General features: G+C 42.1%; 1 pseudogene; it reads right to left on the bottom strand.

Moving 5' to 3' along the window:
* LOC147087629 (Fc receptor-like protein 5) overlaps window positions 1–13,908 on the bottom strand; it is a 42,428-nt pseudogene extending 28,520 nt beyond the window's left edge.
* Between the last annotated feature and the right edge of the window lie 1,409 nt (window positions 13,909–15,317).

Genomic DNA, 15,317 nt, shown 5'->3' with positions numbered 1-15,317 from the left:
ACACAGAACCTGAGAGGATGGTGGGAGTAGATTACATCCAAACTTTCACAACGCGAAACTGAAGATGAATAATTTGCACGATTGAGGGAAAAAGATGGGGGTTGGGATTACATTGGAAGCTGTCTCAAAGAGCTGGCACAGGCACAACCGGCCGAATGGCCCCTTCTGTGCTGTACGATTTTCTGTTTGTATGATTCTGTCATCAAGCGAAATAAAAAAAGGATTGATATGGATGCTCTGCATTTTCCCGCCAACAGATGACGCTAATGCACATGTTAGGCATCTAAAGTTGCAACCAAATGCTGGGATATCTCGTCAACATGATTGGAAAGGTAACTCTGTATTTTTACTCTTTGTGTCATGCGATCATCAGTGCAGTAAAGAAAAGAGATGTGTTAACCTTGGCCCACTGGGATTCAGTCTCTCGTCTCTGAGTCAGGCGATTGTGCCTTCGAGACCCATTCGTAACAGTTGATTTCATAATCTAGGCCGACGTCCCAGTGCAATGCTGAGGGAGTTCAGCACTGTGGGAGATACCATCCTTGGATGAGATGTTCAACCGGGGTCCTTTCTGCCCTCACCGAACAATGTAAAGAATCCTTGGTCCTTTTGGAAGTGCAAAGAAATACTACGATTTGATTTAATGAGTATCACAGAGCTACCACAGTGGTTTTGGTGGGACAGCTGGTGCAATGTGTAGGCATGTCGGGAGGATTCAGCGTGGTTCAAGATGTTGCCATTGTGAGCCAAGTCTCAGGCACTAATAAAGAGCGGGACATCCACGTGATTGATTGTGGGCTGCGCTGATCGATTGACGTTGACAGAGAATTCACACTTTATACATATACATATCTGTAATGTGAGCCTTCATTCGGGAAGGAAATTGGCAGAGCAGCTGGTTGATTCATTGCAGAGTCCAAGGGTATATTGGGGGATTATTTGACTGGAATGGATACATCGATTGTTAGATTAGGCCTCAGCAGGAACGATGCGTGTGTGGATCAGTAACAGAGTAGAAGCGGGAGTTGTTGTTACTGCTCGTATGAAACGATTGACAGAGCTCGCGATGGGCTTTTAGGAGACTGCTAAGAGAGGCACAGAGGGTCACTGTGCACTTATTCACGAATAATTCAAGCTTGGAAATGCAGGAGAGTGGGAGGTCAGAGAATTAGTGAAGTGTTGGGTTAATGGCAGTTGAAGGTGCGGGGCTAAGTACCAAAGAGGGAAATACAGAAAAGAGAGAATCAGTAAAAGAGATATGGGACTGGTGGAATATTGATTATTGACCTCATCCAGCCTATATCTGTCTCATGCCAGATGTTGGGAATTGGGTTGTCAACAGAAGGAGCCATTGGTTACATCCAAATAAGTTATCCTGATATTAAGTAGAGCATTTGTCCAGTAAAGCAGTTGGAACGAAAGGCAAGCTATTGACTTTGGGAGAGAATTGATTGCAATTCAGGACATAGAGAGGAGGGATAATGGGCATGAAATCCAAATGGCAGGATAAGACAAGTGGTGTCCCCAGAATTCTGCAGTGCGGCCTCATGTTTAAACTGCATTGATCAATACGTTACAGGAATGGATAAAGACCCAGGATTCCAAGTTTAGTGACGCCACTGAGTTCGGAGGCACTATAAATTCTGGAGATAGCAGCAGAATGTTGCGAATGTTAACTGTGATGTTAAGTGACTGGGTGGAAATCGCTGGTTGATTGAGTTCAGTGTCATCCAATACGCACCTAAACAGGATATATTTTCCACCTGGAATGACATGTGCACTTTTGTATCACAAAGCATCATAAAGACATAGAATGACATGAATAGCAATAGGCCACTCAGCCCCACGAGCATGTTCCTGCATTCAATTCGATCCTGCATGACCAGTGTCCTAACTCCATCTAGCCATCTTGGTTCCTTAAATCTTAACACCCATGCTTAACAAAAATAGATCAATCTCAGTTTTGCAATTTTTAATTGACCGAGTCCCAACTGATTTTTGGGGAGGAGTTCAAGCTTTCCACTAGCCTTTGTGTAAGGAAGTGCTTCTGGATATAAACCTTGAAGGGGCTTGCTCTAATGTTAAGGTTATGCTTTATTGCCCTGGATTCTCCTGTCAGAGCAAACATCCTTTCTGCCTGCCAGATAAAATACTTGAATCAGCTTAAACAACTCAATTATATCACCTCTGAATCTTCTATGCTCAATAGAATTTCTGCCTCGTCTATGGAGCCTGTCATCATAATTTAACCCTTTTAGCTCCTGTATCATTCTGCTGAATCTGCGCTGCTCCCCCTCCAAGGCCAATATAACCTTCCTGAGGTGCGATGCACAGAACGCAATACAGTTTCTCCAGACAAGGTCTAACCAAAGCCCTGTACGGCTGCAACTTAACTTCCATCGCTTTGTATTCCAGCACTTTTTAATCAAGGCGAACAATCAATTAAAACTTTTAATCATATTCCGAAATGCACACGAGATTTTAGACATTTCTGTACTTTAACCTGTAAATCACTCCACTCATTCACTTTTCCTAACTTGTCACCAATGAGAAAATAAACGGATCTACTTTTTTGTGTCCAAAGTGGAAGAGCTCACACTTGTTCACTTTAAATTCAATCTGCTGGAATTTTCCCTCTCCCCACAATCTATTAATGTTCCTTTACAACTTTGTGCTCACGTGTGCATTATTCACTGCGCCAAGTAACTTCGTTTCGCCAGCAAGCTTAGATATACGGCTCTGCATTCCTGCATCCAAGTCAGTTATAATTATAATGAAAAGCTAAGACCTCAGTACAGAGCCCCGGGGGACACCAATAGTCATATGCTGCCAATTTGAGTGCAATGCCATTATCCCTACAAATGTCTCCAACAAAATAACCATTTCCCATGCAAGTCAATAAGTTTCCTTCTATTGCATGCACAAGCCATTCCAATGCCTTCTGAAAGTCCAGAAAATTAACATGCATAGACAATCATTTATCGACCACGTCAGGTTCCTCCTCAAGAAGAGCAACTAATTTCGTTAGACGTGACTTACCATTTACAAATCCATGCTGGATCTCTCTGCTCAGTTCATGTCTTTTCAAATGTCCAGTCACTCTGTCCCTAATAATAGATTGTAGTGCATTGCCACAACTGAGGCAGACCAAGGAGTTTAATATTTCCTAGTTTAACGTTCCTTCCCCTTTAAATAATGTAGTGACCCTGGCAAGATTTCAATCGAATGGGCCAATTCCGCAATAGAAAGTGTTTTGGAAGATCCTGAATAACATCAGCAATGTCCTCTCCTACTTATTTCAAACACCTCATGTGGCATCCATCGATTCCTGGAAATTTGTCTATTTTTATATCATTAGCTTCTCCGTCACAATTTCCTTTACTTACATTGAATCTGGATCTTTCTCCTACGTTTATTTTAGTTTTCCTTGTATCTCTGACAGAAATTTCAGAAAACAGCAGTATCTGTTACCGTAGCTTCGAATTGACAGCTGCTGTGATGCAGACCTGTATTACCGCTATCTCTTTCACAACACGATTGGGTAGAGCAGTCAATTCAATTTACATACACATTTATTCAGCAGTTTGAACATTAGTTGCTCAATTTCGTTATTTTAGAGAAAAAGGTAGACACTCACCTTGAGAAACGATCCGCCGAACCCCAGTAATCACTAAAAAGAGAAGATATGTATTAGTTATTGAAACGCCAACACATTTTAATGTTAAATATACAGACTCACTGCCGTGCATTGTTCCATTGACCTGTCACAGTGTGATTGAGTTGGTGAAATTCTGGCCCGTTTTACTCATCTCCTAATCCAAAAGATGAACAAATAATGTAGGCAGACACTAAATACAGAGAGTTAGAGAATTACTGTACATTTTGTGTTTAAGTACTTCATAATTTCTTTCAAAATTAACTGGCACCAGTTTTCATATCCTGCTCCCTTGTTATGAATTCACCCTCCATAACTGAATAAATTCTCCTTTAAGACTCTCCTTAAAACCTACCTCTCCCAGACAAGCTTTTGCTTACCTGCCCTAATACCACTTTGTATGGCTCCGTGAAAATTTTGATTTTTAATAACACTGCTGTGACGTGCCTTGGGACATTTTACAACGTTATAGGCGCTATATAAATATAAGTTGCTGTTGTTGTTCTTGTAGATAGTGACAGAATATGTTTATAAAGGAAACACGTGGTTTCAGCGCAACAACATTTCACCGCGGGTAAACAGGAAGTTAACCCTTGACAGTAACAACAGTGCATCAGAACCAAGAATCTCTTCAAACATATTGAATGAAAATACATTGCGGCAGTCTTTCTGATACATTGAAATGGCATAATTAATTCAATTCTCAAATCCCACCACAATTAAATTCATAAAGCTACTGATTTGGTCAGTACAGGAGGAGGTTATTCAACCATCGTGCCTTTGCTGGCTCTTAGAAGGTGCTATCCAATTAGTCTCTCCCATCTGCTTTTTCTTCATAGCCCTGTATTTTTTCATTTTCAAGTATTTGTCCGTTTCCCTTTAGAATGTTACAATTAGAGATGCAGCAACAGACTGATTCTGAGGCGTTTAGTTATTAATAAAATTGCATACAATTCACTACAAATATAAGGAGAGGAAAAGGAATTTACATTCAGTGAAGAATGTTAAGAGAAGATCTGATGGAGGAGATCAAAATTATGCTGGGTTTTATTCAGGTATATTGTTCTACTGGTTGGTGAGGCGGTAAATGGAGGACTGAAATATTAACCAAAATAACAAAGGCAGAAGTTGTGAGAGTGTGTAATGCAGCAATAAAATAGGACCTGGCTTTCCTTCATGGAATCCATGATTTAAGGGAAATAGAAACGAACCATTAAATAAAGGTGGGTAGATATTTGTGGAAAAGGGGATTGTCAAATGTTTGATATTTAATGCAGAAAAGTATGAAGTGGTGCATTTTGAAAAGAATAAGGAGGATAGGCAATATGAGCTTCAATATCAAATTGCACAGGGGATGCATGAGCAGAGCCCTGGCGGTTCACATACACAATTGTCCAAAGGTCTTAGTTGGAGATTAAGGTGTAAATGCTGAGAACAACGAGCATCTGCAGCACTATCATTATTGAAGGACATTACTCTCCAACCACTGTTGAGATCTATATATCAGTGATATGGAAAACTCGAACACACTGAAGGAGCAAATGCAATCTAACTTATTAGTACCGAATGGTGTTTGAATTCACTAGGCACAGGGGCTGTTTCAATTTTTTTTAGCACAGTCTCAAATATCATGATGCAGCTGTCATCTGGGTGGAAGAAGGAAGAGAAATGAAAACTGATTAAAAAGTATCTAAAAATATCTCAGGCTGCAGTTAACATTGAAAGCAAATGCTATAATGGATGCCTGTGGTTTCATCTCAGAAAGTCATGGTAACCATTTGCAAATCTCTGGTTGGGCCTCAGCTGGAGTCTTGTGTTCCAATTCAGACATTACACTTTAGGAAGGATGCCAAGGCCTTGGGAATGGTAAAGATACCAGGATGATACTATGGGTCACGGACTTCCTTTCTGGGGAGAGAAGAGAATGTTAAGGCGATCTGTAATCGTGATATTTTAAATCATGAGGAGTTTTGATAAAGTAATTCGCTACAGAGTATTACATAGGATATACAGCACTGAAATATGACATTCGGTCCATCGATTTGGTCTGGTGTTTACACGCCACATGAGTATGGTCCCATTCCGTCTACTTCATTTCAGCTTGTCAGCCTATTTTCTATTGCTTTTTCTCTAATGTAACCGTCCAATTTCCTTTTGAAGGCACCTCAGCTCAAGTCAGTGGGTAACCGGACGTGAACAATTTAAAATAATTGACAAAAACACGAGAAGCGAAACGAGGAGACTTATTTTACACAAAGGGTTGTTAAGATCTGGAAAGCACAATTGACTGTGAGCTGGATTCAGATTCCACAGGAGGTTCAAAAGGCAACTGTACATGTATTGAAAAGTAATCATTAACAGGGTTGTGACTAAAATGCTCGGGTGTGGGACTAAGTTGAGCAGCTCTTTAGAAACGCCTGTACAGGCACGATGGGCCAAATGGCCTCCTTCAGTGGTGTAAGAGTCTAGTAATCAGTTAAATGAGTTCTTTCGGCATGTCCATTTGCAAATAAATGCAATAATCCACGGCAAATTTCAAGATGTGCCCTTGCGCGGAGTGACAAAAAAACTCGTGAAAATATGGTAAATTCAGAAAAGGTCAATTTTTGACAAATTAAATCCATTCCTGTAACAAAAGTAAAGCAGCTGAGTGGAGTGTGTGTGCAAGCACTGAACATCTTTGCTGGTAACCACCTGCTGCCATACCACGAAACAGAAAGGCAATGCAAGCAGCGGAGCTCCATTTTGGAATGGCTGGAGGCATTAATGGTGGGATTTGAGATTGAACATGACGTGTTCGTTGATGGTCATTAGTCCCCGCCTATTTAAAAGGCGGGTTTCTCTGACATTGCCAAACCCAGCTGACTGAATGAGGAAGTGGAGTTAAAGTAATGTCCTAGATCTGAACGCTGCCTGAATTCCTTACCAGAGTGGTTTAGTGGGATGACAGTACACACAGGCTCAGAAATATCACAAAGCGACTGAAATTGAAATTCAAACTTGGAAACTGACAGAAAAGTACGCAAAACACTGAAAATGGTCAGTATTGAAGAGAACAGTAACAGCAGTTTCATAAAGGATGCGAGCGGTTTAAATTTGAAGGAGCTTCACTTAAACAAAGAGGAACTTAGCTGCTAACAGAAAGAAAAGTTTCTCAGAATCAACGGACTAGCTAAAAATATATTTAATAAAATGTACACTGACTGTGTTACAAATGTTCTCATCCAGTTTCTCTCTCCAAATCTCCTGAAGATGCTGATTTTCGAATGCCGCTTTCCAATAGCCCAACGCATTATCTGTTCATGTTTGAGTGCAGATACTGAGTGGTTTGCTTGGCATGAGGTTCGTTGCCCTGCTGCAGGCTATGCGAGATAATGCAAGTGTTTAACCCCGATTTATTTCCCCTCTTTTCCTTTTGGGTATTGTGCAGGTTTCAATTGCATTCAATCCAAACAGTACAGCCGAAATGGCTTGGTTCTGAGTCCGACTGAACGGCGCCCTCATATTGCGCATCCTCACTTACTAGCATGCAACAGATATCAAAGAGCTATTTCACGATCATTGACCGAGGGTTCCTTCAGTGGCCTTGGAGCACTGAGCTGAACGGTAGCGCCAGTACCTCAGCAAGGAGCGGATGTTGATCATTCGGTCTTCCTTTGATGTACTGCTTAGCTGTGCACTGCAGGCACTAACTGAGCGATCAGGAGACCAATATACTCCACTATTCTCCTGATAAAATGCACTATTCTCCAAATCCAGTCTAGTAACATAATTAACAGAGCGTTTCTAATCGGAGAGACGATCATTTAGTTCAACTTATCCAATCAGAAATTGAGGAGACACTTCTTTACCAAGAGAGTGGTCAGAAAATGGAACACGCTATCACGTGGAGCAGTTGAGGCTGATAACATAGAAGCATTTAAGTTGAAATTAACTGGTAACATGATGGAGAAAGGAGTTGGAGGATATGCTATAGAGTCAGATGCATTTGCGTGTGAGGAGGCTGATCCAGAGTGTAAACAACGGCATAGACCTGTTGGGGTTAATGGCCTGCTTCTGTTTTGTAAATTCCATTTCATTCTATTGAAGTTCAGGCTGAAGTTCACAGTGACAGCAAATACTTTAAACTGGAGCGTATGGATTCAGCTCAGAATCACTTCAACTCGGACAGAGGGTAATTTAAATCTGTTAGTAAGAATAGTGCATCAAAACCAAGAATGTGTTTATACACATTGAAGGAAATACATTGTGGCAATTTTTCCTATACACTTTCAACCAAACAATTAATTATTTCGTGGATAAACCAGCATCATGTGGGGTGCAGTAGCAGACTGAAACTCCGTACTTTCATTTATTAGATGGTCAGCTGTTTACTCAGAATAAGTTCAAGGCCAAGGTGGTGCGTTTCACAGGACACTAAACAGCGGAAAAGCATATGTGGGGATAGGAGAGATATTGGGGAAAGACACAGTATCAGATCTCGGAGAGGGAGGAGCCTCAGAGGAGTTTGAACATTGTGACCTGGAGAATTCTGGAATGTAGCAGAGGCATCTTTACGGATAGTTCTACTCTTAGTGAATTCGGTTATGCTGAGAGAATAGAGATGCTGGCATTGTTGTCTTTAGAGCCCAGAGGTTTAAGCAGAGAGTCGCCAGATTGGTTCCAGGGCTGAACAACTTCAGATATGTGGAGAATCTGGAGAAACAATGATTTTTTTCTCCTTAGAGCAGAGAAGGTTAAGAGTCATAGAGTCATAGAGTCATTGAGTTATACAGCACGGATGGAGGCCCTTCGGCCCACCATGTCCGCGCCGGCCATCACGCCCTGTCTAATCTAATCGCATATTCCAGCATTTGGTCCGTAGCCTTGTATGCTATGGCATTTCAAGTGCTCATCCAAATGCGTCTTGAATGTTGTGAGGGTTCCAGCCTCCACAACCCTTCCGGGCAGTGAGTTCCAGACTCCAACCACCCTCTGGGTGAAAAAGTTCTTTCTCAAATCCCCTCTAAACCTCCCGCCCTTTACCTTGAATCTGTGCTCCCTAGTTATTGACCCTTCTACTAAGGGAAAAAGCTCCTTAGTATCCATCCTATCTATGCCCCTCATAATTTTGTACACCTCAATCATGTCCCCCCTCAGCCTCCTCTGCTTCAAGGAAAGCAAACCCAATCTGCCCAGTCTCTCTTCATAGCTGAAGCGTTCCAGCCCTGGTAGCATCCTGGTGAATCTCCTCTGCACCCTCTCCAAAGCTATCACATCCTTCCTGTAGTGTGGCGACCAGAACTGCACACAGTATTCCAGCTGTGGCCTAACCAGTGTTTTATACAGCTCCATCATAAACTGCTTGCTCTTATATTCTATGCCTCGGCTAATGAAGGCAAGTATCCCATATGCCTTTTTTACCACCTTATCCACCTATTCCGCCGCCTTCAGGGATCTGTGTACTTGCACACCCAGATCCCTCTGACCCTCCGTCTTGCCGAGGGTCTTACCATTCATTGTGTATTCCCTTGCCTTGTTAGTCCCCCCAAAGTGCATCACCTCGCACTTTTCCGGGTTAAATTCCATTTGCCACTGTTCCGCCCATCTGACCAACACATCGATATCGTCCTGCAGACTGAGACTACCCTCCTCGCTATTTACCACCCGACCAATTTTTGTATCATCCGTGAACTTACTGATCATACCTTTTACATTCATATCCAAGTCATTAATATAGACCACAAACAGCAAGGGACCCAGCACCGATCCCTGTGGTACCCCACTGGCCACAGGCTTCCAGTCACAAAAACAAACTTCGACCATCACCCTCTGCCTTCTGCCACTAAGCCAGTTTTGTATCCAACGTGCCAAGGCACCCTGGATTCCATGGGCTCTTACCTTCTTGACCAGTCTCCTGTGCGGGACATTATCGAAGGCCTTACTGAAATCCATATATACCACATCCACTGCGTTACCCTCATCCACACACCGAGTCACCCCCTCAAAAAATTCAATCAAATTAGTCAGACATGGTCTTCCCTTGACAAAGCCATTTTGACTATCCCTGATTAATCCTTGCCTCTCCAAGTGGAGACTGATTTTGTCCCTCAGAATTTTTTCCAATAATTTTCCCACCACTGATGTTAGGCTCACTGGCCTGTAGTTCCCCGGTTTTTCCCTACTCCCCTTCTTGAATAATGGAACTACATTAGCGGTTCTCCAGTCCTCTGAGTTGGCTTTAGGGCTGAGTTCCTTTAATATACTGGGAATTAGTGACACCAGTCACGTGGAGAGACTAGAGAAGATGCAATTGCTCTCCTTGGAGCAGAGACGGTTAAGTGGAGATTCGCCAGTAATATACCGGGGAAGGGACTTCAGCTATGAGGAGAGATGAGGGAAGCTGTGGTTGTTCAGGTGCAAACTGCATGGAACAACGCAGATAATTTATATAGCGATAAGCAAAGAATGTGAAAAAAGTTCAGGCTGAAGTTACCATAGACAGAAAATGCTTACAATGGAAACCTGTGGTTTCAGCTAAGAATCGCTTCTCCTTGTACAATGAGGAATTTACACCTGACAGTAAGAGCAGGGCATCAGAACCAAGAAAGACTGAGGCTAAAAATATTGAATTAAACTGCATTGTGGAAATCTCTCTGATAAGTGTTAAGCCGTACAATTAATTCATTATTTGAATAGCACAACAGTTAGAATCATAAAATTATGGAACCTTAGAGCAGAGAAGGAGGCCCCTGGGTCCAACCTGCCTGTGGTGGCACTTTCAAAGACTAATCCAATTAAGACCTTTCATCGGCTTTTTCCACATAGACCAGCAAGTTTTTTCTGTTCAAGCATTTGCCCAATTTCCTTTAGACAGTTAGAATTAGAGCTGCAATATCAGATTGATTCTCAGACATTCATTTATTAATATATAATTGGATTCAATGCCTTAAAATACATGAGATACTAATATACTAGATTCCACCTAGCATCTCCTTAGCTATAAATTAGGGGCGTGCTCACACACGCAATGTGAGAAAAGGAGCATACAAAAAACCACTTAGCCTAGGATTGTGCTACAAATGTAACTGTGCCTTGAAATCAAAGCCGTTTGTTTCAGAGATATAAAAATAAATTGTGTAAACGTCATTGAAACTATAACTTTAATGCCCCTTTGCTGGAAAATGAAACCCATGTGTTTTAAATTTCTTTTATCTGAACAGCAAGTCTGCTTAGAGCACGGTTGGAAATGTAGTAAACTTGAAATTGTAGTAATCAGTGACGAGGATAGTAGCCGACTTCAGGAGGTCTGAGCCAGGCTGGTGAAATGGGCAGACACATGTCTGGTGACATATAAAGCAGAAAACTGTAAAGTGATGATCTTTGGGAAGACGAATGAGAAGAGAAAATATTAAAAAATTATAAAATATTACAGGTCATTCAGGAACAGAGTGCACATAAGCAAGATACCTTGGTCATTAGGTTTAAACATACTTTAAGATCTGTGGCATTTAAAGTAGAAGCAGAAAGTACAAAAGGAAAGAGCTTTGCTATATCTTTCTAGCCTCAGCTGGAACATTGTGTCCCATTCTGGGCACCACACTTTAGGAAGGATGTCAGGGCCTTGTAAAGAGTGCCAAGGAAATTTACCAGAATGGTACAAGTGATGAGGGAATCCAGGTATGTAGAAAGACTAGAGATGCTGTGATAGTTCCCTTATGGCAGAGAAGTGTAAGATTTACCATATTGATTCCAGAGATGGTGAACCTCAGTTATGTGGAGCGACTGGAGAAGCTGGGTTTGTTTTCTTTGGTAGAAACAAAACATGTGCCGATAAGGATGAAAAATGGGGCTTCAGCAGCTAGAGTGCCTGGCTGAGAAAGGGAATAGATGTTAAACTAAACAGAAACAGGAGACTTATGACAAATATCAAGTGCAGAACACAGCAGAACACATGGAAGAATCCGCAGATTGCAGGCCCAAATTGAAAAGTATATAATGAGGGCAACGAGAGTTCCTGAAAACAGATTAGTCGGTCACATGACAGGGAATACAACGATCTTTTACAAATAGAAACTGAAAGGATAGTTAATGCAAAAATCTTTTTTGTGGAGACAGAGAGCATTACTGAGGTACTGGATGAATATTTTGCATCTGTCTTCACAGAAGAAGAGGATGAAGTTAATTGCACAGAAATTGGTGCCGGGGGCTTCCCGCGGGTGCAAGGCCCCGACCTACACTTACTTAGTGCGCCGACAGTTGAAGCCTGGCCCTGCGTGGAATTCCTGTCAGTGGCCCGGTTCAGCTCCCGGTGCGCTGTGCTTGCGTGATCAAGTGGCGTAGTTAGTTCGATGGGCCGGCTGGGATCACGTGAGCACTGGGCAACCAATCGGAGGTCGCAAAAGTTCATTCATGAGTTTGATGGTAAGAATTGTCAAACTCATGAAAACTCCGGGCGCCCAAAACAGTACTTAAACTTCAAATAATAGTTAAAAAACATGCCACTAATTAAATGAACTATTAATAAGTGTAAAAAACTATTTTAACCAATTATTCAAATTTTTGAAAAAATTAATTTTTTAACAAATCGGGTCTAAAAATACACTTAACTTACTGGAAATTCTTTAAAAATAATAAAACTGTGGAGAAACATTTCTAACTTTAATTAATAGACCACTTACCTTTTAAAACTAAGTCCTTACATCTTTTTTCCCGCTTAAAAACCGGAGGCCTTCACGCACAGGCAAGGCTTTAAAAAAGAAGGAATTTCAGCGCTCACGCGCAGACTCCTGTGTGCACATGTTCGACCTCTGAACCACTTGGTTCAGAGGAAAGAAAATGCCGGTTTTCCATGCATGCGCTGTGCATGCTGAAAACCGGCACTTCCGTCGGGCCCACGCGTGAGTACCCCGTCCGGACCTGAATTACTGGGCCATTGTTGCAGTTGAGGAGCGGGTGTTTATATATAGAATAGTATAAAAATAGATAGAAAGGAGGTGCTAAATATTGTGCAAACACACAAAGATAACAAGTCATCCGGCCCTTATGGGAAGCATCCTACATTGCTGAGGGAAGCTATGGTGAAGATAGCAGAAGGCATGACCATAATCTTGCCATCCTCCTTGGGAATGGGAGTGTTGCCAGAGGAATGAATGATTGCAAATATAAAAATTCTGTTCAATGACGGGGAGAGCGATAAACCTGGTAACTCCAGGCTAATCAATCTACGTTCGGTAGTGGGAAAACTTTTGGAGAACACAATCATTGACAAAATTATTTCTCATTTAGAAGAAGATGATTTAATAAGGGATAGGCAGCTGTCCCTTATTGAAGTATGTTATTCAAGTATAATCGTGGTTCCCTGACCTGATTGAGTTATTTCATGAAGTCGCAATGAGAGTAGAAGAAGGTAGTGCAGTAGATGTTCTATACCTGGAAATTCAATAATGTATCACCTAACAGACTCACTAGAAAAGCAGAAACACGTCGTATTAAAGGCACAGTGTGGAATTGTGTTCTTGAATGCCTAAGGGATAGGAGGCAGAGAGTAGCGGTGAACAGATGTTGTTCTGACCATGTGGAACTACGCAGTGGTGTACCCCTGTAGTCGGTGGTAAGACCATTAATCTTCCTGTTATGTATAAATGACCTCGACTTGTGTATTAGGGGTAAAATTTCGAATATTGCGTTTGATGCTGAATATGGCAAGGTTGTAAATAGTGAGCAGGATAGCAACGACTTCAGGCGGACATATTCAGTGTGGTGGAATGGGCAGACCTGTGCCAGATGCAATTTACTGTGGTTAACTGTGCAGTAAATTGGGAGAAACACCATGGAGAGGCACTATAATTTAAATGAGACGATTTTCAGGGAGCAAAAGAGCAGATGGAACATGGTGTACCTACTGTCAAATCATTGAAGGTGATAGCGCAAGTTGTTACTGCAGTAAAAATGTGCATTGCATGATTGGCATCGAAAAAAGAGGCACTAAATACTTGACCAAGGAAATCATTCTAAATATTTTAAAATCGCTGATTTGACCTCAGCTGGAGTATTGTGTACAATTTTAATCACCACACCTTAGGAACGTTGTCAAGTCCTTTGGGCGGGTACAGAGACATGTCCAGGATGTTATTGGGATGAGGGACATCAATTGCAGAAGCAGCAACTGGGCTTCTTACAACATAACATGCTAATCGCAGACCAAATCGAGGTATCCCCATTAATGTGGGGTTGTGATACAGCAACTGGCGATAAGCTGTTTTCTCTTGCATGTTGCTCGGCAACCAAAGCACTAAGATTTCAAATTGGCAGAGGGTAGATGCGGTGAAATAATTTGAAACAGAGGGTTGTTAAGATCTGGAACACACCACCTGAAAGGCTGTTGCAATCAGATTCCATCGGAGCTTTCATAAGGCCATTGGACATATACTTGAAGCGCAGCAATTTGCATGGTTATGGGTTAAAAGCTCGAGACTGGGGCTAAATTGGAACGCTCTTTCAAAGAGCCGACAGAGCCACGCGGGGCCGAGTGGCCTCCTTCTGCACTTCAGAATTCCATGATTCTAATTAAATAGGGTCTATTGAGCTGGCCGTTTATAAACAATTCCAATAATCCATCTGTAATAGCAATATACTGCAGATGCTGGAAATCTGAAATAACAACAGAAAATGCTGAAAATACTCAGCAGGCCAGGCAGCATCCGTGGAGAGAGAAACAGAGTTAACGTTTCAGGTCTGGGACCCTTCATCATAACTGGAAAAAGCTGAAAATATAACAGATATTATGCAGGTGCAGAGACTGGGGGGGTGGTTTTGGAGGGGAGGAAGGAATTGAAAGAACATATTGTGAAAATGTTGCAAATGTGAATGGCAATTTCATAATGCATGAAAAATGGGGGCAGGCATTATTATCTGAAATTGTTGAACTCGATATTGAGTCCGGAATGCTGTAAAGTGCCTAATCGAAAGACGAGGTGCTGTTCTTCGACCTTACGTTGAGCTTCATTGGAACAATGTAATAAGCCGAGGACAGAGAGATCAGAGTTGGAGCGAAGCAGAGAATTAAAGTGACAGGCGACCAGAAGCTCAGAATCATCCTTATGGACTGAAAGGAGGTGTTCCACCAAATGGTCGCCCAATCTGTGCTTGGTCTCCCCAGTGTAGAGGGGACCACATCGTGAGCAGCGAATACAGTATATTAATTTGCAAGAAATACAAGTAAACCGCTGATTCACCTGGAAGGGGTGTTTGGGGCCCAGGACAGTGGGAAGGAAGGAGGTAAAAGTGCATCTGTTGCATCTCCTGTGCTTGCACGGGAAGGTGCCAGAAGAAGGAGAATGGCTTTTGGAGGTGAATGAGGAGTGGACCATTTCCTGGTCTGTTCACCAAACAACAACAGCACCACCCTTATCAGGAGGCAAACACCTGCACTTTGGCAGGAAAAATCGTAGAGCAAGTTATTAACTTAACGGCAAGAAACTGGAAAGTACTGACGTACAAAGGGATCTGGGGGTCCTGTTGCACGAAACACAAAAGGTTAGTATTCAGGTGCAGCAAGTGATTAAGAAGGCCAATGGAATGTTGGCTTTCATTGCTAGGGGGATAGAATATAAAAATAGGGAGGTATTGCTTCAGTTGCACAAAGTATTGTTGAGACCGCACCTGGAATACTGCGTACAGC

This window comes from Somniosus microcephalus, unplaced genomic scaffold, assembly GCF_052327205.1.
Source record: "Somniosus microcephalus isolate GS21.2 unplaced genomic scaffold, FLI_Smic_1.0 unresolved_chr5, whole genome shotgun sequence".
Classification (NCBI taxonomy): Eukaryota; Metazoa; Chordata; class Chondrichthyes; order Squaliformes; family Somniosidae; genus Somniosus; species Somniosus microcephalus.
Note: the sequence above shows the minus strand (reverse complement) of the source record. Positions and strands in the feature narration are given on the sequence as shown.